The sequence below is a fragment of the Monodon monoceros genome, unplaced genomic scaffold (assembly GCF_005190385.1).
Source record: "Monodon monoceros isolate NGI ecotype Baffin Bay Population unplaced genomic scaffold, NGI_Narwhal_1 Super_Scaffold_15, whole genome shotgun sequence".
In the NCBI taxonomy this organism is placed as follows: domain Eukaryota; kingdom Metazoa; phylum Chordata; class Mammalia; order Artiodactyla; family Monodontidae; genus Monodon; species Monodon monoceros.
The window spans coordinates 80,952,385-80,975,805 of NW_021703771.1; positions in this window are offsets into that span (position 1 = coordinate 80,952,385).

Here is a 23,421-nt window from a genome sequence, read left to right on the forward strand (position 1 = left end):
TGAAATTCTGTAAATATTATCAATGATAAATCCTTTGTATGTGGCCAAAACTTTTCTTTCTATAAATGACCGGGGAGAAGCCACACCTCTGGGAATTTGAGCTAATGTTCCAGAGTGTCTTCTGAACGGAAAACTGGGACGATAGGAGCTGGACACCAGGTGGGCAGAAGACTCCGTTATTGCTGAGAGAGAAAGCAATAGCTGATAGGCAGGGGTTTAGGCCTGAGAAACGGCTGAAGCTTTAGTAAAGGGAAAAATAAAACCAGGTGTCATGGGCGCCGGTGTTGGTCCATGTTTTGGGTAACTGTCATAAACCATGAAGCAACTCACCTTAGAAACAAAGTGACTTGTACCACAGGTGTGAACCCTGAGATCGAGGTAGAATCGGATTATTTTCTTTCCTTGGCAGTGCTGGGCACTTCACTCGGCTTTATCAGGAGCTCTTCTCTGTGAGGGGTTGAACTTGGCTGGGCTGTGTGTTCAGCCTTGAACTTAAGGATTCAGCAAAGCCTTCTTAAATTCCTTGTGGAAGAAGTTTTTTCTGTATAAAACAGAAGTGTTAGTACTGGCAGCCACCCAGAAGGAGAGTTTGGGAGCCACCCCAGAAGTCACACGCCTGTCCTGGGGTGTGAGTGACACGGTGACCGACGGGCTGCTGTCCCTGCGATGCTCGGGGCAGCTCTTGTGGTCAGACCAATGAAACCCTGCTCTCGGTGAGGGGAGGGAGGTCTTACCCGTTGGTCAGACCAATGAAACCCTGCTCTCGGTGAGGGGAGGGAGGTCTTACCCGTTTGTCCAAACGGCCTCCTAGTGGGATTGTTGTTTTGTCTGTCTTCCCATTGGATGTTCCTTTGTGTACACTAAGGAAAAGTCCCCTTTTTTGTGGGCTTTTGGGGCCCCATCTCATGGATGTGAGCCCTGCATTAAGTAAGCAAACCTGAAAAGTGAAAACGGACTTCTCAGCTGAGCGTATACAGTGACCATTTTGACTTCCCGGGGTTGGGGCAGGGCCTGAGCACTGAGCTGTCTTCGTTCTGGGGCGAGAGACCCTACAGTAATTTTATCAGACATTATTCATTTATTCATTAAACTCTTAAACTGTTCATAGGTTGTTCTCGAGTCCCTGCTACGTGCACGCTCAGTGGGGCCTCCGTGCTGTTGGTAGCATCCTGCCGTCCACCCACAGGGACTCTGGCTGACCGCACCGTCCACTGTCCCTCCCCGAGGAGGCGGGTGGGGGTGACATCTGAGCTGCTGAAAGCCCACGACTGGGATCGGATTCTGTCTACCGACTTCCCCTGAGGTTCCCTGCGTGTGCCTGGTCGGAGGTGCTGAGTAGCAGAGCGCACATCTCGTACCAGCTCCCACCCCGTGGGCCCGGGACCCTCACCCTGCTCTCTCCTCATCTCCTCTAGTTCTTCGTGTCGGTGCCTCTCGTGCAGCCCTTTCTCCGTCATTAAATGAAAGAACCAAAGCAAGGAACAGACACCAGCCTCCCGTCCTCCGCTCTGTGCCCCTCTCCCTGCGGCTCTGGCTGTCCCCCCGCCTTCCAGCCACGTTTTCCCTTCGCCGCTGAGTTGCTCACAGCCACACAGCTCGGCCTGCCCTCTGCCGTCCGTGGTCCTCGCAGCTATTCGGTGCCGAGGGACTGGGTGCTGTCCGCGTGTCCTGCTGTGACCGAAGCTTGTGCCCCGGCTGGTGTCTCTCTGGGCCCAGTGCATCTGGGCCGGAGCGGAGCGGAGCTGTGTTTCTTCCCTGACGGCCTCGTTTGAGGAAGGTGGTGGCCATCCCTCTGGTCCCCCGCTGTTAGCTCCAGGGCAGGGCTGGGGCACTCTTCCCAGACCCTGCCCTGTCTCCACCGGGTGTCCCCCCTTCAGCCTCTCTCTTCCTTGCCATCCCGCCACTGCTGGCCTCGTCCGGGCCCCCTTCACACCACCTCCGTCTGGGACAAGCTCAGAGCCTCCTGGGACCCTGCCCACCTCCTTCCTACGGCCTCACAGACATAAGAGGGATCTGAGGGCAGATCTGGTCCCCTCTCCCGCCCGAAGCCCTTCCGTGGGTTCTGCACCCAAGTCCCGGAGCCCTTGGCCTCCCCAGCTGCTCCACGCCTGCAGGCCATGCTGAGCACCGTCCCTCAGCCCTTTCCCTCCGCGGGGCTCACGGCCCTCGCCCCTCTCGACTCAGTTCAACTGGCGTCTCCTCCAGGTTCTGGAGCTTTGCCGCCCCGATGCCCCGTCAGAGGTTGGGCTCCTTCTGCCCCTATGACGACTCTTAGCACTGTGGGAACGAGTTCGGATTCTTCGGTGCTGCTCGGAGGCACGTGGCAAGTGGCACAGGCCTCATCATTTTGCATAATCGACGTGGCTCTGCCTCAGTGGTACAGAAAAGGGACACGTGGCAGCCCCCAGACTCCGCCCCCGGGAGCTCTTACGGTCCTCTGGGTCCTGATCATATACAAGTGATGTGACTCTAGTCCTTGCTCCCAGAATTTTGAATCTTGTTTGTTTGTAGTTTAAACCATTTCCCTGAACCAAGGCCTCAGAGACACGTGGGGGGCGCTCCCTGGGCCAGGCGTGCTGTCCTCCTGCCACGCCACCTGTGGGGGTTGGGAGCCCGTTCCATACCCTCCGTGCTTTAATGCCCCACTCATCCGCCGTGAATATACATGGTGGGTTTAGGCAGGTTCTAAAAACAAGACCGCGTGGCCGACATCTGAAGAACTGGCTCAGCAGCGGTTCTTGGACCTTGGCCGGAGCCCCCGGGTGGAGTACAAGTCTGTTGGGCGCCCTCGGCCGCTCCCCCTGCCTCTCCCCCAGCTCCTGCGGCCCCAGTGCCGTGGGAGGACCCCCGGCTCCCTGCGTGGATGGGTACCTTCTATCCAAAGGCTCTTTCTTTCTCCATGAGAGCAGAGCTATCTATCATATGATGTCTATTTTTTTTTTTTTTGCGGTACGCGGGCCTCTCACTGTTGTGGCCTCTCCCGCTGCGGAGCAGAGGCTCCGGACGTGCAGGCTCAGCGGCCATGGCTCACGGGCCCAGCCGCTCCGCGGCATGTGGGATCTTCCCGGACCGGGATATGAACCCGTGTCCCCTGCATATGCAGGCGGACTCTCAACCACTGTGCCACCAGGGAAGCCCATGATGTCTATTTTTATGGCCAGAGAACTGGGGTAATGATTTTCTAAATCCTTAAAACTTTAATAAATAACTTGGACCGTTTTGTGGTGAAGTTTGGGGCAATGGTGGTGGTTGGCCTGAGTCACTAGTAAACAAGCTGGAGGCAGACGTAATCAATGATCTCTGTGCCCTCTTCCATCTAAAGCCTATGATTGTCCGTGTGTGGGCAAAATGGTGTATATGCATCACATTCTATTATCCTGTAAAGACTGAGAAAATACATTAAAATGATATCTGTAGGGGAGATTTTGGGTGATTTTAACGTTCTATCTCATACTTTCCTGTATTCTGAAAATTTTGTATAACAGCATGTATCCCTTCTAAATGGAAATGTACTTTAAAAAAAAGAAAGGAAAAGCAAAGAAGGAGTTCCCTGACAGTCCAGTGGTTAGGATTCGTCGCTGTCACTGCTGGGGCCCCGGTTCAGTCCCTGGTTGGGGAACTAAGATCCTGTAAGCTGTGCAGCGCACCATTAAAAAAAAAAAGAAAAAAAAAGGAAATGTATTATTAAAAAGTCAGTACCTATAACTGAGCATATGAGTGATCACAGTTAATTAAAGAGGTGAACTTGCGCTTCCCTGGTGGCGCAGTGGTTGAGAGTCCGCCTGCCGATGCAGGGGACACGGGTTCGTGCCCCGGTCTGGGAAGATCCCACATGCCGCGGAGCGGCTGGGCCCGTGAGCCATGGCCGCTGAGCCTGCGCGTCTGGAGCCTGTGCTCCGCAACGGGAGAGGCCACAACAGTGAGAGGCCCGCGTACCGCAAAAAAAAAAAAAAAAAAAAAATCTCTTTTGAGTGCTGCCTCTTAGAAATTCAGAATATCTCAGTCACCGACTTTAAAAAATAGCCTATTTAATTTTGGGTTTGCCAAGGTAAAGGGACCTTCCCTTGTCTTTTGGGAAAAATTTCCCTAAAGTAACCGTTGAAGAGATAAAAATCCAATGTCCTATAGAAGCAGGGAAACAGAAGAATAAAAATATTCATTAGATGGCTTCCATTTTGTAAAAACCGCAATCACCACTTGATGGCACCAAAAACTAAGGAACCCCAAAGGGCTCCTTCCTGCGTACCCGTAGAGCCATTTAAAACCCCATTTTTCCCTAGTGTGAGGGTGGGATGATATTCTTTGAAATATGTTTTGATGTATTTTTGTTCTCGGAAGAGCTTATCACCTGTGACTCTCTCTTCCCCTGCCTGGGACGGACATCACTGCCCAGGCTGGAGTTTAAAACAGTTTAGAAAATGATGGCTCAGACAGCGAGGAGGAGGTTTCCTGGGTACTTGAAGGCGGGGCTGCGAATGTCAGTAGGTCTGGGCTGGAGGACTACAGCCTGGAGTGTCGATTTGAAGACAGACTGCAGACACTCAGGGGCTAGTGCTGGTCAGGAAGTCCTAGCAGAGCTGGCGCGGGGCCTGGGAAGGCGAGGGGCACCAGACAGGGGGATGCCTGAGACGGACCCCAAGGGGAGGGTAGCCCAGAGGGTGTGGGACCTGCAGGAGAGGTGGTCCCACACTGCTGCTTCCTCCTGGCTGCAGGGGCCCTTGGGCATCCTGCACGGACCCGGGGGTGACCATGGTGGGCCGGGTGTCCCGTAGCAGCCTGGATGAGCCCCTGCTTCGTTGCGCAGGGTGGGAACAAGTGCTTACATTTCCGCTGGGGCTAGAGGTGGGATGCAGCAGGGAGACACTCCAGAGCCAGGCCAGGAGGGCGCTGCGGAGGCCCCCAGACCAGCAGCTCAGGTGACAGCTGCCAGGAGCGCTGTGTCCGGCGCAGGGACTCCCCCTACATGTGCGCCCGAGGCCTCACTTCCCTGGGCCCGCTCCCAGCCAAGGCTGATCTGCAGGGTGCTGGGGCAAATGGGACTCCCCTGACAGCCAGCTTGGGCTCGGGGATGCCCCACTGGCCCTGCTGAGCCTTCTGCAGGAGGTCAGGACATGTCCACCAACTTCCCGTCCCTTCACTCAGGGTCAGACTTGCATTGATTGTGGTCTGGCAACTCTCCCAGCCGTTGCTCCCTTCCTGTTTCCTCTACACAGGCATTTCCCCCCATGCTGTCCTTGTACGTTAATCCTACCTTCTTGTTTGCCTCTCAGAGGCCCTGGGCTCGCACAGCCCCCTGACACCACGAGGTCCCAAAGCTGCCCTTACGTGCAGTGCTGTCTTTACTCTGCAGAGGGGAAGGGAGAGAAAGACTGGGTGGGACTTTGAAGTGACTGAACTGAAAATCTTAATTGCCTGCTTACCTGAAAGAAACAATTTAAGCTAGAAGAGATGAGTAACATTGGGGTGCCAAGATTAAGGATTTTTCCAGAACAAAGTGGTTACGGGAGTTTAAGCTTTGTTCTGGAAAGTTAAAGACGGATGTATTTCTCAGTACCTGAGGCAGAGTGACTCTACCTCTGCCTGATTCACTGCACACGGAGCCCGTCTGGGCTGCTCTTGACTGTGGATTTGGGGCCACCTGAGCTACCTCTCACCTCTGTGGCACCATCGTGATGGGCTGGCTCCGTGTCGCTAGTGGAATGGAACACTGGGAAGGGAATTACCTCTTACAGTGGATTGAACAGCGTCCCTCCCAAATTCACAACCACCCAGAACCTCAGGATGAGAACTTATTTGGAAATAAGGTCTTCGCAGATGTAACTGAAGGTCGAGCTGAGGTTATACTAGATTAAAGCATAACAATAAATCCATGGGGGTGTCCTTATAAGAGACAGAAAAGGACACACAGGCACAGGGAAGGAGGCCGTGAAGACAGAGGCAGAGAGTGGAGTGAAGCTGCCACAAGCCAAGGGGTGCTAGGAGCCACCAGAAGCTGGAAGAGGCCAGGAAGCTTCCTCCCTTAGAGCCTTAGGAGGGAGCAGACCCTGCTGACACCTTGATTTCAAACTTCTGGCCTCCAGAACGATGAGAAAATAAACTTCTGTTGTTTAAGTCACCCATATTGTGATAATCTGTTATGGCAGCCCCAGGAAACTAGTACACCTCTCTAATAAATTTATACTGGTAAGAACAGGCCCAGCCCTAGTAATTTTGAGGCTCAGATAAAAGTACAAATGGAAGCCCACACCCTCTACATCTAAATATTTAACTGTTATAAAACAAGCTACCCTCCATACCCACTAGGATAGCTTTCATTTACTTATTTATTTATTTATTTATTTTATTTTTGGCTGCGTTAAGTCTTCGTTGCTGCGCGCGAGCTTTCTCTAGTTGCGGCGAGCGGGGGCTACTCTTTGTTGCGGTGTGTGGGCTTCTCGTTGCCGTGGCTTCTCTTGTTGCGGAGCACGGGCTCTAGGTGCTCGGGCTTCAGCAGTTGTGGCACGTGGGCTCAGTAGTTGTGGCTCGTGGGCTCTAGAGCGCAGGCTCAGTAGTTGTGGCGCACAGGCTTTGTTGCTCCGCGCCATGTGGGATCTTCCCGGACCAGGGCTGAAACCCGTGTCCCTTGCATTGGCAGGCAGATTCTTAACCACTGCGCCACCAGGGAAGCCCCCAGGATAGCGATTATTAAAAAGAGAAAACTACAAAATGACAAGTGCTGGTGAGGGTGTGGAGAAACTGAAGTCTCGTACATTGCTGGTAGGAATGTAAAATGGTGCAGTTGCTGTGGAGAACAAATGGGCAGGCCCCCAAATACTTAAATATGGGATTCCCATTTGATCCAGCCATCCCACGCCTAGGTATATACCCCCCAAATTGAAAGCAGGGACTCTGTACCCATGTTTGCAGTATTATTCACAGCAGCCAAAAGGTGGGAACAACCAAGTGTCCGTCGACTGCCACATGGATAGACACCATGAGGTCTGTCCATACGTGAATATGATTCAGCCTTGAAAAGGACATTCTGACACGTGGTACAACCCGGATGGACCTTGAAAACATCATGGTAAGCGAAATAAGCCAGACGTGGACAAATACTGTATGTCTCCACTTACAGAAGGTACCCAGAGCAGTGAAACTCATAGAGAGAGCAGATTAGAGGTCACAGGGGACGGAGGACGGAGGGATGGAGAGTTAGTGCTTAGTGGGTAGAGAGTTTCAGTTTGGGAAGGTGAAAAATTTCCGGAACTCGATAGTGGTGGTGTTTGCACAGCATGGTGATTGTAATTAATGCCGTCGGTGCCCTGGTGCTCCAGGGTCCTGGGCACCCAGAGGATGACCTCCGGCTGCAGGCGGACCCAGGGACCGGGTCCGTGAACGTTGGTGGGTGGGACTGGATAGGGAAGGGTCGCTGGGGGCCTTTAGGTGCGGGGCTCAGGGCAGGGGCCCCACTTCATCAGGCCTAAGGCAGTATAGGACAGTCTGGGACACCCGCTCCCTGTGATGAGGATACAGTTCAGGCTGGAGAGGCCATTAAGCCTGACCTGGATCTTTGTTTCTCTTTTTGGACCCGCAGAATCCGGACCCCTGCCCACCCTGGGGGCGTTCCCCACCTCATGAGAGTCTCACTTTCCCAGGCTCCCTTCCCGTGAATCAAGGCATTTGACCTTGGCACAGTTGACCAGATTTTTCTGGTCTTGGCTTTGCCTGGCAGCTGGTGACAAGAAGAAGGAACACCGAGGACCCTCTCTGGCGGGGGTGGTGTTCAGGGGGCCCCAGGGCAGCGGGACTGGGCGCCTGCAGGGCTGAGACAGCAATCAGATTGCCTGTGGCTTTAGCGAAGGATGCAGCGGTGTCTTGGAGCTCATTCTGCTGCACGATTTTAGCATCACACAGTTGTTTTGGGCGTCCTTACTTAGCCTGGATTTTTCTGTCCTCCTGGAGATTCTGTGAGCTAGCAAATGTGCTTTTAATAAATCCCCTTTCTACTCAAATTAGCTGGAGTCTAGTTCTGTGGTTTGCAGTTAAGAACCCTGATACAGGTCCCTCGGCACATGTGGAGTCCAGGGCCGGAAGTATATGCAAAGTACCTCCCGTGTAGTTTTAAGTGAAGTATACCAAGCTATTGATTGCAGAAACGTTCCTGAAAACTAGATGGAAAGAAGGGTATCGGGGCATTGATCTATGACGTAGCACTCTTAAAAAAGGACGTCCTCCAAAAACCCAAGTGTCCACCATTGGATGGATGGAGAAACAAAATGTGCTACATACACCTTCCATACCATACAATAGACTGTTATCCAGCCTTTAAAAGGAATGAAGTTCTGCGACTTCCCTCGTGGTCCAGTGGCTAAGACTCTGCGCTCCCAATGCAGGGGGCCCGGGTTTGATCCCTGGTCAGGGAACTAGATCCCACATGATGCAACTAAAAGATCCCACGTGCTGCAAGTAAGACCTGGGGCAGCCAAATAGATAAATAAATATTTTAAAAAATAATAAAAGGAATGAAGTTCTGACACATGCTACAACATGGATGACCCTTGAAGACATCGTGCTAAGGTGGACATTGTGTGGACACAGAAGGACAAATACTCTATGATTCCACTTATATGAGGCCCCTAGAGCAGTTAAACCCATAGAGACAGAAAGTAGAAGGGTGGTTGCCAGCGCCTGGGGAAAAGGGCAAGTGGGGAGTCTTTGTGTAATGGGCAGAGTTTCAGTTTGGGAAGATGAAAAACGTCCTGGAGATGGAACGTGGTGATGGTTGCACAACAGCATGAATGTACTTAATGTCAGTGACCTGTGCACTTAAAGATGGTTAAAATGGCAAATTTCATGTTATCTGTATTTTAACACAAAAAATACAAAAAAAGATGTCCTCCACAGGGAAGGTTTTGTGTATCAGTGTCTGTCTGATAATGAGACTTGAACCCTACATCAAATTAGATTTCCTAAGTCAAGTTGGCCCTTAGAAACTGGTTGCAGGAGGATGTGTATGGGGCCATCTTTGTGGTAAGGACTGGCCGTGGTCCCCTCACGTAACTGCTCACTGGAACCAAAACGGACGCAGACGGTCTGAGATGAGGTTGTCTTCGCTAACTATTATTTCAGGATTCAGCATGGACTGAGCTGCAGCACCGAAGCTATGGATGCCCATTCCTGCAGGTCTCGTACGTAGATCGCTGAATGTCCTCCTCAGGAAAGGCTTGAGAAAATTTGGGACTCAAAGAGGTCAGCAGATATTCCTGCCGGAAGTCTGGTAAGGATTCATGGCTGAGAGCCCCCATCCCCAAAGCTGAGAACTCTGCGGAACTAGGCAGCTCTGTCCCACTTCAGCCAGGGCAGGAGATGGAGGCGGATGCAGGGGGGATGGTCCTGAGCTGAGGGTGTTAGTAAAGCTTTTGTCTCCGGGGACCTCAACATTTTACTGCGAACTGGAGTAGAATAGAAGGGCTTCAGAGCCGTGTTCCAGGGTGGTTTTTCCTCCTGATAAATGTTCATGGTTCTGGAGGCATCAAACTATGATTGTGGACTTCCGGAAGGCACGTTCCTGGTTCAAGATGGCAGGATGTGGTGATTGTATTTGAGCACCTTGAGCTTGCTGTATCCAGAGGGGGACAATTGACCCCAGGGACATTTGGGTGTAGACTCTTCAAGACAGCACGTCGCAGGTATTAATGTGTCCAAACCTCTTCTCCTACGAACTCCAGAGCACAAGCCTGGGTATGCATTGGTACGTCTGCCCCGGTCACGCATCATGCACAAGTCGGATCCCCCCTGGGCCAGGATCCCAACGTTTCATGGTAAGAATCCTCCTGCTAGAATCCTCTCACATGGGGGTGATGCACACGGCATGGATCTCAGCTGGGGAAGGGCAGAAATCCAGAACTGTCCAGCAACCACTCCCAAGGGGGCCTCAACTAGGGAGATTTAAGTAAACTTCCTAAAGATGTCGGACTATTGCTTGTCCATAACATCCGTAGCAGTGATGCCACAGATGTCTCAGGTTGGGGGATGGGGGGAACCTAGGCTGCCCGTCTCTGCCTGGAAAGAGTCAAGACGCAGGAAACCTCATCCAGTGGCAGCTAATTTTAGGGACAAGCACAAGAACTGCGTGAGTGGCTGCTGCCGCGTCCTGGAGCTGCTCAGATGGGAATAGGCAATAGCTGGGGGCTGGAGGGAGGGCTTGGGGGCTGTCGGGGGACAGAGTGCTGCTGGGGACCCAGGGGCTACAGTATAGGAGCAAGACGGTTAACTGCTGAAGCCCCTCTGTGTCCTGTCCTGGGACAGTTTAGGGCCTTATCCTAATTGGTTACTGTTGTGAGCTGAATTGTGTCACCCCAAATTCAGGTGTTGAAGCCCTAGCCCCCAGCACTTCAGGATGTGACTGTATTTGGAGACAAGTTCTTTAAAGAGGTGATTAAGTTAGAATGAGGTCCTTGGGGTGGGCCCGAATCCAAGATGACTGGTGTTCTTATAAGAAGAGGAGATTAGGACACAGACACACATAGAGGGACGTGAGGACACAGAGAGAAGATGGCCGTCTACACGCCAAGGAGAGAGGTCTCAGGAGGAACCGACCCTGCCGACACCTTGACCTCAGACCTCCAGCCTCCAAGACTGTGAGAAATAAGTTTCTGTTGTTCCAGCCCCCCAGCCTGTAGTATTTTGTTATGGCTGCCCTAGCAAATGAATATACCCATAAGTAGGGAAGGAGGATGAAAGAGGGCAAGACATCACAATCCACAGAAAAACCTGCTGCCCGTTAGGGAGCGTCCTACCCTTGCTTCAGGAAGTAGAGTCAGAGCACCTGCGGGCAGGAGGTAGGGCTAAGAGCCCTTCGGGGGGCAGGGGGGCGTGCAATAAGCCATCGTGCACCTTGGCTTATCTGCGGCCACTGGGGAGTCAAGTGGAAGGGCCACAAGCAGCCCCTCGCTGGTCCATTTCTGGAGGCAGAGACTGGAGATAGAGTCCCAGCCCCTCTCTTGGGGGAACCCTGGGACCACAGGTTTTCTGATAATCCAACTTCTCACCATTGTGCCCTGAAGGCTCCTCCCCAGCCCCCAGCCCGCATTGCTCAGTACAATCATTGACTGAAGTTACAGGGGGAAAAAAGAGGCTGCAGTCTGCCCAAGACAGAAAGATCAGGTGCCTATTTGCAGAGCAATTTTTCCACTGACAGTGACTAGATAGATGGTAACAGGCTGGGAGGAAGAAGGACCATGTGGACCAGAGAGGTGGGGGCAGGCGCCGGATTACAGCAGGGGAGGGGAGAGCCACCTGGGCAGCACTCAGCCCTGAGCCGTCCCTCTCGGCTTGTTGTCCCCGAGCTCAGCTGTCGTCCATGGCACAGCGAGGCGCTTGTCCATCTGTGCCTGGGACGCTGCCCTGCTCTGCCAGCCCCTTGCCGAGTGGACAGCCTTCGGCTCCGCAGTCCTCCAGAGCAGAGTGGGACACTTGACATCTTTGGACTGATAAAGGCATGCAGGGAAAACCCTGATCCCAGCTTGTGGGGGACAAAATAGAGCCTCTCTGTGGCTGGTCAGGTAATACACGGACTACATATTTGCTATTACAAAGCCATCCACCAAAAATGCCCAGTGGGTAATATGCCTGAGTTTCCTACCCTCTCCCTCTTTCTCTTTTCAGGAAAGGCTCTTGAGCCTAGAATGTTCCTGTTCTAGAACTTTCTAGAACTTTCACCTCAGGTTACTCCTTTTACAATTCCAGGGTATCAGAACTATTTAAGGGATTGGAACGCAACTCAGATTAATGATAAAAATTAACCTAGGTTGTGCTTGGCTTGACCTGTATCGATAGGTCTCTGCTCACCACCCTGACCTCTCCCCAGGGGTTCCAGGGATTCTCTGAGGGGTGGAAGTGCACATCCCAGGGGTCACTCATTTTTGCCTTGTGCACGGAGGCCTCTGCTTTCTCCATCACCCACTGCTTTCCTCTCATCTCTTAGGGACCACTTTTGCGCCACCCATCTCGGGGCTCGGAGGGCGTCTAAAAGCCCACCTCTCTGACTCAGGGATGGTGACCAGAGGTGACCTAACACATCCTTGTCAGCAGAGCACAGGAAGAATGTTCAAAGGAAAATGTTGAAAATCCCTAATCTCATTTTGGCCAATAGCACAACCTCCTTCTCCTCCAGCACATTCTGCTAAGAACATGCGTTCAGTGGGCTTCCCCCCCATCTTGTTTCCCTGGCTCACCCTTGCATGGTGATCGGTCTGCGGAAATGAGGAAGGAGCAAACACTGAAAGCACAAGGTCAAGGTCTTGGAGAACCACACACCTAGCGGTCAAGTCGGAAGGAATGGGAGTTGACTGTACTTTCCTCTTTACCCAGAACGGTGATTAAAGTTGGGACAAATTAAGGTTGATTTTAGTTATTTTGCCTAATTTACACTATTGCAGGCTGGACGTTTTCATTTTTGTCTGATACAATTTTTATAACCAAGCATAGGGCCGCTGGGTAGGTCTAAAGGAGCCACGGTTGCCAGAAATATTTAACTATTGTTTTCTCGGCTGCGGACGCTGAGCGTCCTTCATTAGGGCAACGTATGGAGATTGACTTACCAGTAATGAGCCTGTCGTACGTGTTATTTTCAGACAACTGGAGCAAAGCTAGTTGGATGCACTTTCACCTTTGTTACTTGCCACCTAAATCACCTAGCAAGTACACACTAGGCCACGATAGGGCACTCTGGTTTTAAAAAGAGAGTAGCAAGTCCCTCTAAAACACGGCAGGCGTGATGACCGAGGACCCTCTCATACCCTAAACAGATGGAAGTCAGCGGCATGGTATCGTGATATATTCCGAAGGGTTTGCTAGGTGCTAGTTGTGATGAACGGAGACAGGTTAGTCCAGCAAACTCTCACCCGAGGGCTTAGGAATTTCAGTTACGTGAAGCCGGGTATTTGTCAAGCCATCTAGCAGTGTTCAGCCCCTGGTGTTCTCAGGAAGTGTACATGTGGTTCCTTCCCCGGATGACGTGCTGTCCAGCTGGGGAAATTAGACTAATACTCAAGAAACAATTAATAAGCAACCAATACTTAAAATTGTGGTCCCAACTTTACACATAATTGATTTATTCAAGTAACTCTTTTGCTCAGCCAGTACCAAATGAGAAAGGCGTGGCCTCTGCCTTGAGGAGCTAAGTGTTTGGGGGAAAACAGACACATAAGTGCCTCTCATAAAATAATCTAGTAGGTGCTGTCGTAGAAGTTCGAGAACTCTTCTGCGTGGGTCCAGAGTCACAGCTATTTAGGTTCGCTACTTGTGGTAGTCCCAATATTTAAGTTTCTGTCATTTGAAGGTGACTGATTTTTTCAGTCTCCTTGAGGAAATTGTAGGTAGAAAAATATTGTTTGCCAAAATCCACAGTCATTAGCAGAAAAAGGACAATGAATACAAGTTTAATGTGCCCAAATCTGACCTTTGACTAAATTTGTAATTTCTAACATTCTTCTTTTAAGCCATGTGGGGCATTTGCAAAGGCAGATCAAAGATGTGTCTTCAGGCTTCCTAGCAGGGACAGAAAACCCCCCAGTTATACTCTTTATTGTGTTCTATTGACATAAACAAAGTGGCTGCTTCTCAGAAGAAACTCAGCTACTCCTGACGTGGGAATCTCCAACAGGAGACTCTGGAGGTACGGCGGGAAGGGTGCTCGCCAGTTCCTACACGAGCACGGTTTTGATCCTTTTATGTGTCTTTTCTTATAGAGCCTCTAGATGCTGGCTGATGAATATCTCCAAAGGGTAATTTAGAAATTGCAGTTTTATGAAGGGCCGAGACAATGCTTGCCAAGAATGCAGGGCTGAACCCAGGGTAATATTTAGAACATCCTGAGTGATGGACAGATTCCATGTCCCAAGGCAATGCTCCAAAAATACTCTTTCTCACAAGTGGATTTTTTCATGATGTTTGGACAAGAGAGAGCACACGATTACAATCTAGGTAAGGAATCTAGAGGGCAAAGTGTCTGTGTTGCCGATTTGGTGCTGACTCAGAGCAGGAGACGGTCCATCTATTACCGTTAAGGAAACTGCCCGGTGCTGGGTCTACACGGGTGACCACCGCACCATGAGTGTCCCCGCTGCCCCTCGGTGCTGAGAGCCAACTTGATTGAGGACCGCTCACCCCACTGTGGGTCACTTTACATTCTCCCTGCAAAGGTGCTGGGCAGGAAGAGTCTTTCTGGAACATTCCAAATACCGAGAGAAGGTCCGGAGAGGCTCAGGGCTGGGGACCTAGCCTCCCACAGCCGGGTCCAATCTGGGTTCAGGCTCCTCCCAAGGTCCACCCGGGAGGGCTGCTTCCACAGATTCCTGTGGGGCTTCTTCCCCCCATGCAGCACCTGCTATGGACTCTGCTCCACAGTGTTCTCACGGGCCCTGCCACGCTGTCCTGTCTAGTTGGAGGAAAACAAAAGGCAGGGAGTAGAAAATGCATTTCTCTTTAAGATCTGATGTTTTAGAAACGCGCCCTGAAAGTAAAGATCCTTACTTGGGAGAGACCCAACCGATGCTGGGCCAGGGTAGGCGAGGAGATGCAGGGCGAAGCGTCCCCGAGGCTGGTGGGATTCAGATCAGAGCTCTGTTCTCAGGGCTTTATCTTGGACTTTTATCTGGCCAGTGAGATCTGAAGTCCCTTTTGCAGGACTGGAGGACAGAGGGCGGGGCCAGCCCTGCTCTGAGACCCTGTCAATCAAATGGATGGGATAAAGCTTCACTCACCACTCCAGTCAAGCTCGCTCCAAATTTCTAGCAGACCTGAAGCTGTTCTGAGGCCAAATGGTGAACCAAGACAATTGCTGCTAAATGACTTGCCCACCATTTCAAGGACCTGCCGTCTCCAGCCCTGACTCTGAGTTCTGTCCTTTTCCTACGGGCTTGCAACTGCCCCACCGTTGCCCTTCTCTCAGTCTGAGCGTCCTACCCCCTTGCTATGCTAACTGTCCGTTTTTCTAACACTGAGGGGAGCGCTGGGCTTTTGGGAAGCACTTGATGGCTGTCTCCTCATAACCAAGGGCTCAATATCTAGGGTAAAGTAGAGGTCCTTCCAGAGGAGGAGAACATTCTAGGATGTGACTGGAATTCACTGGGTGTCCGTGGGGTTAACCCTGAGCAAAGCATACGTGGCCTTGAGAGGGTTTAAAACGTAAGAGTAAACTCTTGAGGGAAGAAAGGAATTCTCCCACGTGGGGGTCAACTTATGGGTTCCACCACCTAATGGGTCTACCACCCATAGATCCACTCTGCGGCCTCCTTGGTTACCAAGCTTCCTCCTTCCTTGGTCCCATAAGGTCCTTCCCCAGGCCTCCTCCACCATGTTTCCCTGTTGTTTGATGGGAGAAAGAGGGATCTTGTTTCTGTAGGGAACTTGTGGAGGCGAAAGATGGAACCTCTTTCCACCCTGGACGTTTGGGACTCTTCATTTTCCGGGGCTCCGTGGGCTCCGTCACCCCTTCTCTCTACACCTCCCTCAGCCCAAGCTTTCCCTACCTCTCAAGAGGAGGATGTTTACTCACAAAGACAAGCCAGGCACAGAAATAGACAACCTATTTGTGGCTTAAATGCAAAAGCAGTTTTATTTTTACAGAGTTGCCGTATTTTCTCTAAGTATAAATCATTAGCTACCACAGTGAAATTCCGGCTCCATCTGCAAGAGTTCCTGCTTTCGTTAGTGGTGCCAGTTACTCACAAAACAGTCGGTGCCTTCCACTGCCCACTCGATCTGGGGGCAGAGAGCGCCATCTCTTCCGGGCTCCCCCCCGAGCGGCCACCCCCCACCCCGTGTCCCCTCCCCCTGCCTGGACCCCACCGGACCTCTCCAGGCACTACTTCCTGCTGCCTCGCTCCAGCAGGTTTACCTGCTGACCGTTACCAGTTTCCAAATGGGGCGACCTGTTGTCCTCTGCAGGATGGACAGACTCCTCTGTTCTGTTAGGAGCTGGGAGAAGCAGATCGGTGAGGCCCTCTATTCTGTTGACTTAAATCATGACGTTGGAGGCTTCCTTCCCGTTGGTCCCTCGGCTCAGGGTTTCAGAGCCCCCGAAGGGACAGGGTGAAATGCTCATAAGATCTGGACGGTCCCTGAGCTTCTGAGAAGCAGCCAACTGCTTCCCTCTCTCCTTCCCTCACTCCTCGTTCCCTTCCGGTCTCTTCCTTCCTGCCCGTGACCTTGGCACTCTCTCAGCCAGCCTGTTCCTTCTCTCCCGATCTGTGTTTGCTTCCCCGTGTCTGATCCCCTCTCCTCTGGCTGCTTCACCCCCTGGGCCTGGCCATTTGCCTTAGGCTGTCCTGGTTTTCCCTGCAGGTTCTGATGATCCCCTGGGAAATGTAAAGGTCTTCAGAGGGCTGACCTTTCCTCCCTTGGAACATCAAATCCAGGTAATGAAAACGCACTGAGTTCACCCGATTTTGATTTGCTGCTCAGCACCTGCCGACCTAGTAAATGCCCTGACCTCACCTTGTTTTGCCTGTGGCTTGAAGGTCTTCAGGGACGTGCCCTGGTCACCCCTCTCCTCTTCCCAACGGAGGACAGAGCCCCAGGTCAGGCTTCCCACAGGACCAGTTTGGCTCGCCTTTCGTCTTCCTGCTTATGAAAATAGTCCGAGGAAAGCTTCATGTGTGGGTTCCTAAGTCGGCTTTCCCACAGAATCTGAAATTGCATCCTTGCCCTCTTTTGATTTAGTCAGTCCCGGGAATCCGTGACTACTGTGACACAATAACCATGAAGGAATACGTTTGAAAAAAGAAGAAATAAATGCTGCTATGAAGCGGGGGAGGGTCTTGACCACAGGGCTTGGCTACTCAGACCATCCAGAAGCCTCCGGCTTGACCTTTGCGCCTTCACCTCGGGTCTGTGGACAAAGGGAACGGGGGTGGCGGCAGGGAAGTAACTTGACTGCCTGGGTGCGAATCTGCACCTAACAGAAACAGCTGCTCCCAGGAATTGTCTTTGAACCAGGCTGAGAAGCAAGCTGGGCATTGATGCTCGTCCACGCCTGGGACGTAGCTTCTGGGCTCGCTCTCTCTCTCTCCTCCATTGCATCACACTTACACTCTCATGTGGGCATGAGACGCTCTGCAAATTGGTTGTAGGAAGGGAATGGATATTTAATTACTTAACAAAATGTCCCTCACTGTGCAGGTGTCTACCTATGCCTCATTTAACCATTGCAACTTGGTTTTTTTTAAGTTTCTTTTGATGTGGACCATTTTTAAAGTCTTTATTGAATTTGTTACAATATGGCTTCTGTTTCGTGTTTTGTTTTTTTGGCCGTGAGACATGTGGGATCTTAGCTGTGTGTGGGATCTTAGCTCCCCGACCAGGGATCGAACCTGCACCCCCTGCATTGGAAGGCAAAGTCTCAGCCACTGGACCGCCAGGGAAGTCCCTAACCATTGCAACTTTGGGTGGTCATGATTAGCTCCATTTTACAGGGGACAAAACTGAGTCTTCGAGAGCTTGGCAGACATCACTTGGTTAGTTACAGGCTGAGTCAGGAATTCGAGCTGGGTCTGTCTTTCTGCTGCACACGCGATTCTGCCCTTCCATGCAGCGTGCCTCTGGGCCATCTGCCTCCTCAGCCCTGGCCGGCACTGGTGGCTCAAGGGGGTCAACCACCTCACGTGGTCACCAGCTTCTTCCCATTGCGGATCAGCGCGAAGATTTTCACTTGCGTGTGTCACCGAATGATGCTGTTTGAAGCACGGCTTCTGCTGATAAGCGTGGGACCATCTGCTTGGCACTTCTCAAATGTTTTCAGCAGTGGGAGAGCAGCTCTGGTTTCTTCAGAGAAGGGAGGCTGCAGCCATCCTGGGAGGACATGCTGGGACCGGAGACCCTGCAGGCTGGTGGGGCAGCAGTGCCCCAGGATGCGAATGACGAGCCTTGCTGCTGCCACCTCTGACTCTCCCTGAGCAAGTGGACCTAGTGAGTCAGCACCCCAGTTTCTAATGGTGCAGCTACCCTTGACAACCAGAGTAAGATTTTCCCTCTTCAAAAAGCTATTGCCCGGGCCACTCTTTCTGTGCTGGTTGTTTTCATAGTGTGTTAGATGTTTGGTGTTTGTTGGCAAAAACCTCTGTCTCCTCCTGCCTTCGTTTTGGAAAATTTGCTTCTTTGCTGCGTTAGCTGTCCCCAGACGTCGTTTTTCAACTTCGGGGTTGAAACTTCTGTGTTAACTTTTTCTCTTTGACTCGTGACAGGGGACAAGAATCTTAGGATCCATTCACGAATCTGATGGTGGACTTGGAGGTGCTCAAGGTTGTCTAATGGGATGTGATAAACGATAAAGGTGTTGGGGTGTGAAGGGATTGTTAGTGCATTTGATTCCTCTGGGGAAATCTCTTGGCTGGAGGCTGGATTGATGTTCCTCTACCTTTCCTCAGGGGGCACCAGCATTAATATCGGTTTCTGTGGCTTCTAAAGACAGGTGTATGGCCCACGGGTGGCAAGGTTCCGTTGAAAAGAATCTCCTGCTCTTTGATGTATCTTGGCAATATTTCCCAGGCAGGGTGGGGAGGGGAAACTGGGGAGAGAACGTGCAGGATTTTGTCCGATCGCTATGTAGGCAGCAGTGAGAGGGTGGAAACAAGCCTGCCTCTAGCTGCCTCAGCCTTGGCACCGCGACATGTGAGGCCAGAAATTCTTTGCTGGGGGAAGCTCTTCTGTGCACTGTGGGATGTTTAGCAGTATCACTGGCCTCGGCCCACTAGATGCCACTAGCCTCCTCCTCTCAGTGGGACCATCAAGATGCCAAATGTGCCCCAGGAGAGAAAGTTACCCCCAGTCCCCCCCACTTCTGAGACGAGTGGAAAGGGAGCAAGGAGTTCCTGCTTCTCTGTGCAGATGGCTCAAGGGTTAGGAAGCTGGGAATGAGGCGTTTAAAATCAGGACAGATGTTCCTGCCGGCACATTCCCATCAGGTCCCGTACCTGCCATGGAAATTCCATCTCACAGATGGGTTTCTGTTTGTCCAGGTTACTGCGCACACACAGAGGGGAGAATTTGCCTTTTCCTCTAGAGGTGCACACCTGGAAGGTCCAGCCTAGGGTCAGGCCTCTCCTTTTTGTTGCCTAGGAACATACAAGGTTTCAGATGGCCAACCCAGGACACTCATTTGGTTGGCTTTTCTCTCCCTTCCTTTTCTTTTCTTTCCCCCTCCCTCCCTCCCTCCTTCCTTCCTTCTTTCCTTCCTTCCCTTTAAGACTGACGTGGTAGACTGAGAACTCAGGATCATGGGAGCACTCTGGACAACTGAATGGGAATGTGGAAGAGGATGCCTCCTTCTTAGATCTTTAGAGAAAACTTCAGCAAGCATGTACATAGAGCATTTAAAACTCTGCCTTATACCTCATTAAAGCTGAAACTCCCCACAACTCTGCCTTCTTTCATTCTTCTTGTTTTTATATCACCTTCGCTGCTCGTCTGTTGCTCTCACTTTCTTTGAGAAGTAAATGCAGGTAGCAATTTCGAGTAGACCTGCCAGCCCACATCCTTCAACATCTGTGGAAACCACCATTCTTGTTTTCCCTGCTTGTTGATTTATGATCTCAGTTTGGCGTTTCCATGAGACTCGTATTGGCAAAATGCTTTTCAGTCTCTAGCTCTTTGTACACCCCAGGCTTCCAGAAATACAGTAAACTATGTGCCAACTATGTGAAGGACCTGAGGTTCAGAGGGGCTAAGTTGCTTTGTGTAGGACTCACATCTATGGTCAGTTTGAGTGAAAGCATGGCTCAGAGACAAAGCAGGCTAAGTACAGGCAGAATAGACAGTCACCCCTGCAATGTAGTTTGAACAATGTGCAACCTCTTTTTTCAAACATCTCTTTTGCATTCAGATGCCTTACTGCCCACAATTCTTTTGATGTTTGCAGGGAGGGAGATGGGTGTTAAGTATACCCTCTCTCATAGCCTGGGGCTTGTATGAGGTGGTGGAGCCTGTGCAGCCCAGCTGGGGTGAGAGAGGTAGCAGTGACGTTGCAGGACAAGGAGGGCATCTGCACGGCGGGGGAGGGGACCTGGAGCCAAGTTCAGAGCTTCTGCTGGGGGAGGAGTATGTCCCAGGGCAGGAGACAGTGGCATGAGGTGAAAGGCCCAACAAAATGAGGAGGACATCTGGGTGGGGGTGGAGGATGGGCAGTGGTGGACAGAGGAGATTGTTTCCCTATTCGTGGATTGATCAAACAGGTAAATGCCTTGAGGATAACGGGAGTCAGGTTTCTTACCATCAGAGCTGGGAACTGCAGGTACGGAGCCGAAGAAAACTAAACTGGGCTCAGTGATGCTGGATCAAAATTGGAGATATTTGTATGAAGTCATTGGTAATCAATACATATGTAGAAAGTTATGGAAATATGGATGTCAGTGCATATATGTCTGCCTGTACATATATATTTATATACATATACTCCTTAGCTCTGTCCCCTGAGAGGGCCTGGGAGCAGTGGCACCTCAACAGCAACGGTACACCCCACATCCAGATCTTGGCTTCTATGTACTCATCTCTACTCAGAGGACCGGGGCTCCTTGGAGAAATGGCTGATTCTAGGGACTGGTGCAGGGAACATACAAGATGAGTAGTGCCTCGTAAAACCTCCAGTGTTTTGGCTTGGCAGACTGAAAATACCAGAGGAAGTACGGAACAGCAGCGAAGGTCCGATTTCTGTTTTGGATCAGCTGAGGTGGGTCTGCTGTTACGAAAGGCCCACTTAGAGATATCCAGGGCTATTAGTTATAGGGTCTGATATTCCGGAGAGATGTCTGACTTAGAACTGTAGATTTGGGTTTCATTAGTATGTGGTAACAGTTGAAATGAGGGGATTGGATGAAGCCACCCAGGGAGGGTGAGAAGGGAGGAGAGCCAGGAATGGAGCCTGGTGGCCCAAAGGGAGGGTGAGAACAGATCCAGGAAAGGAGACAGAGAAGAAACTACAAAGAGACAAGAGAGCCAGAGGGGAGAAAGCATGTCTAGGCAATGGTGTCGTCTCTGAGACCACAGCGAGGAGATGGAGTAGAATCTCATAACACACTTTGTATTGTGTGTGGGCAGGGGTGCGAGAACGAGATTACATCTTACTCCCTTTTGGGGGACTTGTCTAAAAACGTGATGCTGCTGTCTGGACCGTCTCACTTTTATTGTTTTCTAATAGAGGTGTTTGTTGATAGTGGAGATGACTACTATCACCAAAGTGGTCACTCCACTTGGCAGAAGAAAGTCAGATGAGAAGAAACTGAAAACAACTCATCCCTGTCTGTTTTTATTGTTGTTCAGTGTTTGGCACTGGGTAGATGAGATGGTGCTTTAATAAATAAAAATCCATCTTCTAATAAATAATAGCATTCTTTAATAAACAAAGAGTCCAGTCCTTGAGGCTTTTAATAAAAATCTTTACTAACAGTCAAATTGATTGTGGTAATCACTTCTGGTGACATTAAGGCCATTGTTAAATGTCCCCAAAGTTCTACTAGCCACATGCGTGGGTGAGTGAACTTCACACATAGATGAACTGTTGACAAAAGACTGGAGTGGGGAGGAGAAATAGTGCCCACTTGGACCTGGGCAATCTAAACTCTGGTTCTGGCTTGGCTGCTAAGTAAATATGTAATCTCGAGCTAGTTATGAGCTAGCTTCCTCACATGTAAAACAAAGAGTGGTTTGCAGTATCTACATGATTCCTTCAACTTCTAAACCTCAATTATCAACAGAGGACAGGCAGACTTGTAACAGTCAGGAAGTGTTTTTATGAAAACTCCAAGCTGTATCCTCTTACATCTTCTATCAAATACCCCAGTTTCTGGGGAAAAGAATTTCCAACATATTTGACAAAGTATTGTATTTACGAAGAATTCTTGCAACTCAGTAAAAGAAATGAAAAAATAACATGAAAAAATAATGTCGAAGAAGAAATTCAAAGGACTGTTATCATGAAAAATATTCAAACTCATGAGAGATCAAATAAATGCAAATTAAGTCAAAATACCTTTTTAATCACCTATCAAAGTTGGGAATTTTTAAAAATGGAGATGTTATGGGGACAAAAGAGTATATATGTTGTGAAAAAAAGCATTCTCATACCGTGATGTCAGTATAATTGATACAGTTTTTGGAAGACAACTTGTTAAAATGTTTTAAAATCTTGAAAAATATTTATACCCTTTGATCCAGCAATTCCACTTTTAGAAATATGTCCTAGGGAGATGATGAAAGATGTGCACAAAATTTGCATCCAAGAGAGTTCATTACAGTGTTTTGTTATTTTGAAAAAATAATGGTGAAACACCAGAAGCAACTGGGATGTCCAAAGTTAGAGGATTATTAAAAATAAATTATGGTACATCCAAATAGCGATGATTAAAGTCATGTTTTTTAAAGTAAAGGCTGACAGAGAAAATGCTTACAGTATGATATGGAGCAAAAAAAAAAGCAGGCAATCAAAACAGATGATAAAATGCAATCTCAGATTTAAAAGAGAGTGTGTGTGAGACAGAGAAAAAAAGACTAAAAAGAAACATCCCAAAATGTTAGATCAGGTTAATTTTGAGTAGTGGTTTTATGTGATTTATTTTTCCTATTGAATTTTTCAAATTTTCTTCAATGAACACAAATATTGTTTTATAATTAGAAAAAAGGCAATGATAAAAGTTAAATCCCTCATTTTGTGTTAAGATTAAACAGACTATAGGACTTCCCTGGTGGCGCAGTGGTTAAGAATCCTCCTGCCAATGCAGGGGACACGGGTTCGAGCCCTGGTCCGGGAAGATCCTACACACCGCAGAGCAACTAAGCCTGTGTGACACAGCTACTGAGCCCGCGTGCCACAACAACTGAAGCCCGTGTGCCTAGAGCCTGTGCTCCACAGCAAAAGAAGCCACCGCATAAAGAAGCCCACGCAATGCACCGAAGAGTAGCCCCCCTTGCTGCAACTAGAGAAAGCCTGTGCACAGCAACAAAGACCCAATGCAGTCAAAAATGAATAAATAATAAATAAATAGGTAAATAAATAAATAAACAAAGATTAAACAGACTGTAAAATGAGCCTGTTGGGGTGATCCCTTGGGTACTGGGGGGCCATTTAAACAGTACTGGTGGCTACTTTACTTCACAGTGGACTTTGAATGTAGAGACAACACAGTGATTTCAGTCTTACGTTGGCTAAGTCATAAACAGAAATTAAATGAGTATTTGGAGAAAAAAGAAATCCTGTAACATTAGGAAATGTAATGTCTTCAACTCCTTAAGTGGAAGGATTAGAGGCAGATTAGATTAGATTTATAACAGAGAGGCCATAGGGGGCTTCCCTGGTGGCGCAGTGGTTGAGAGTCCGCCTGCCGATGCAGGGGGCTTCCCTGGTGGCGCAGTGGTTGAGAGTCCGCCTGCCGATGCAGGGGACACGGGTTC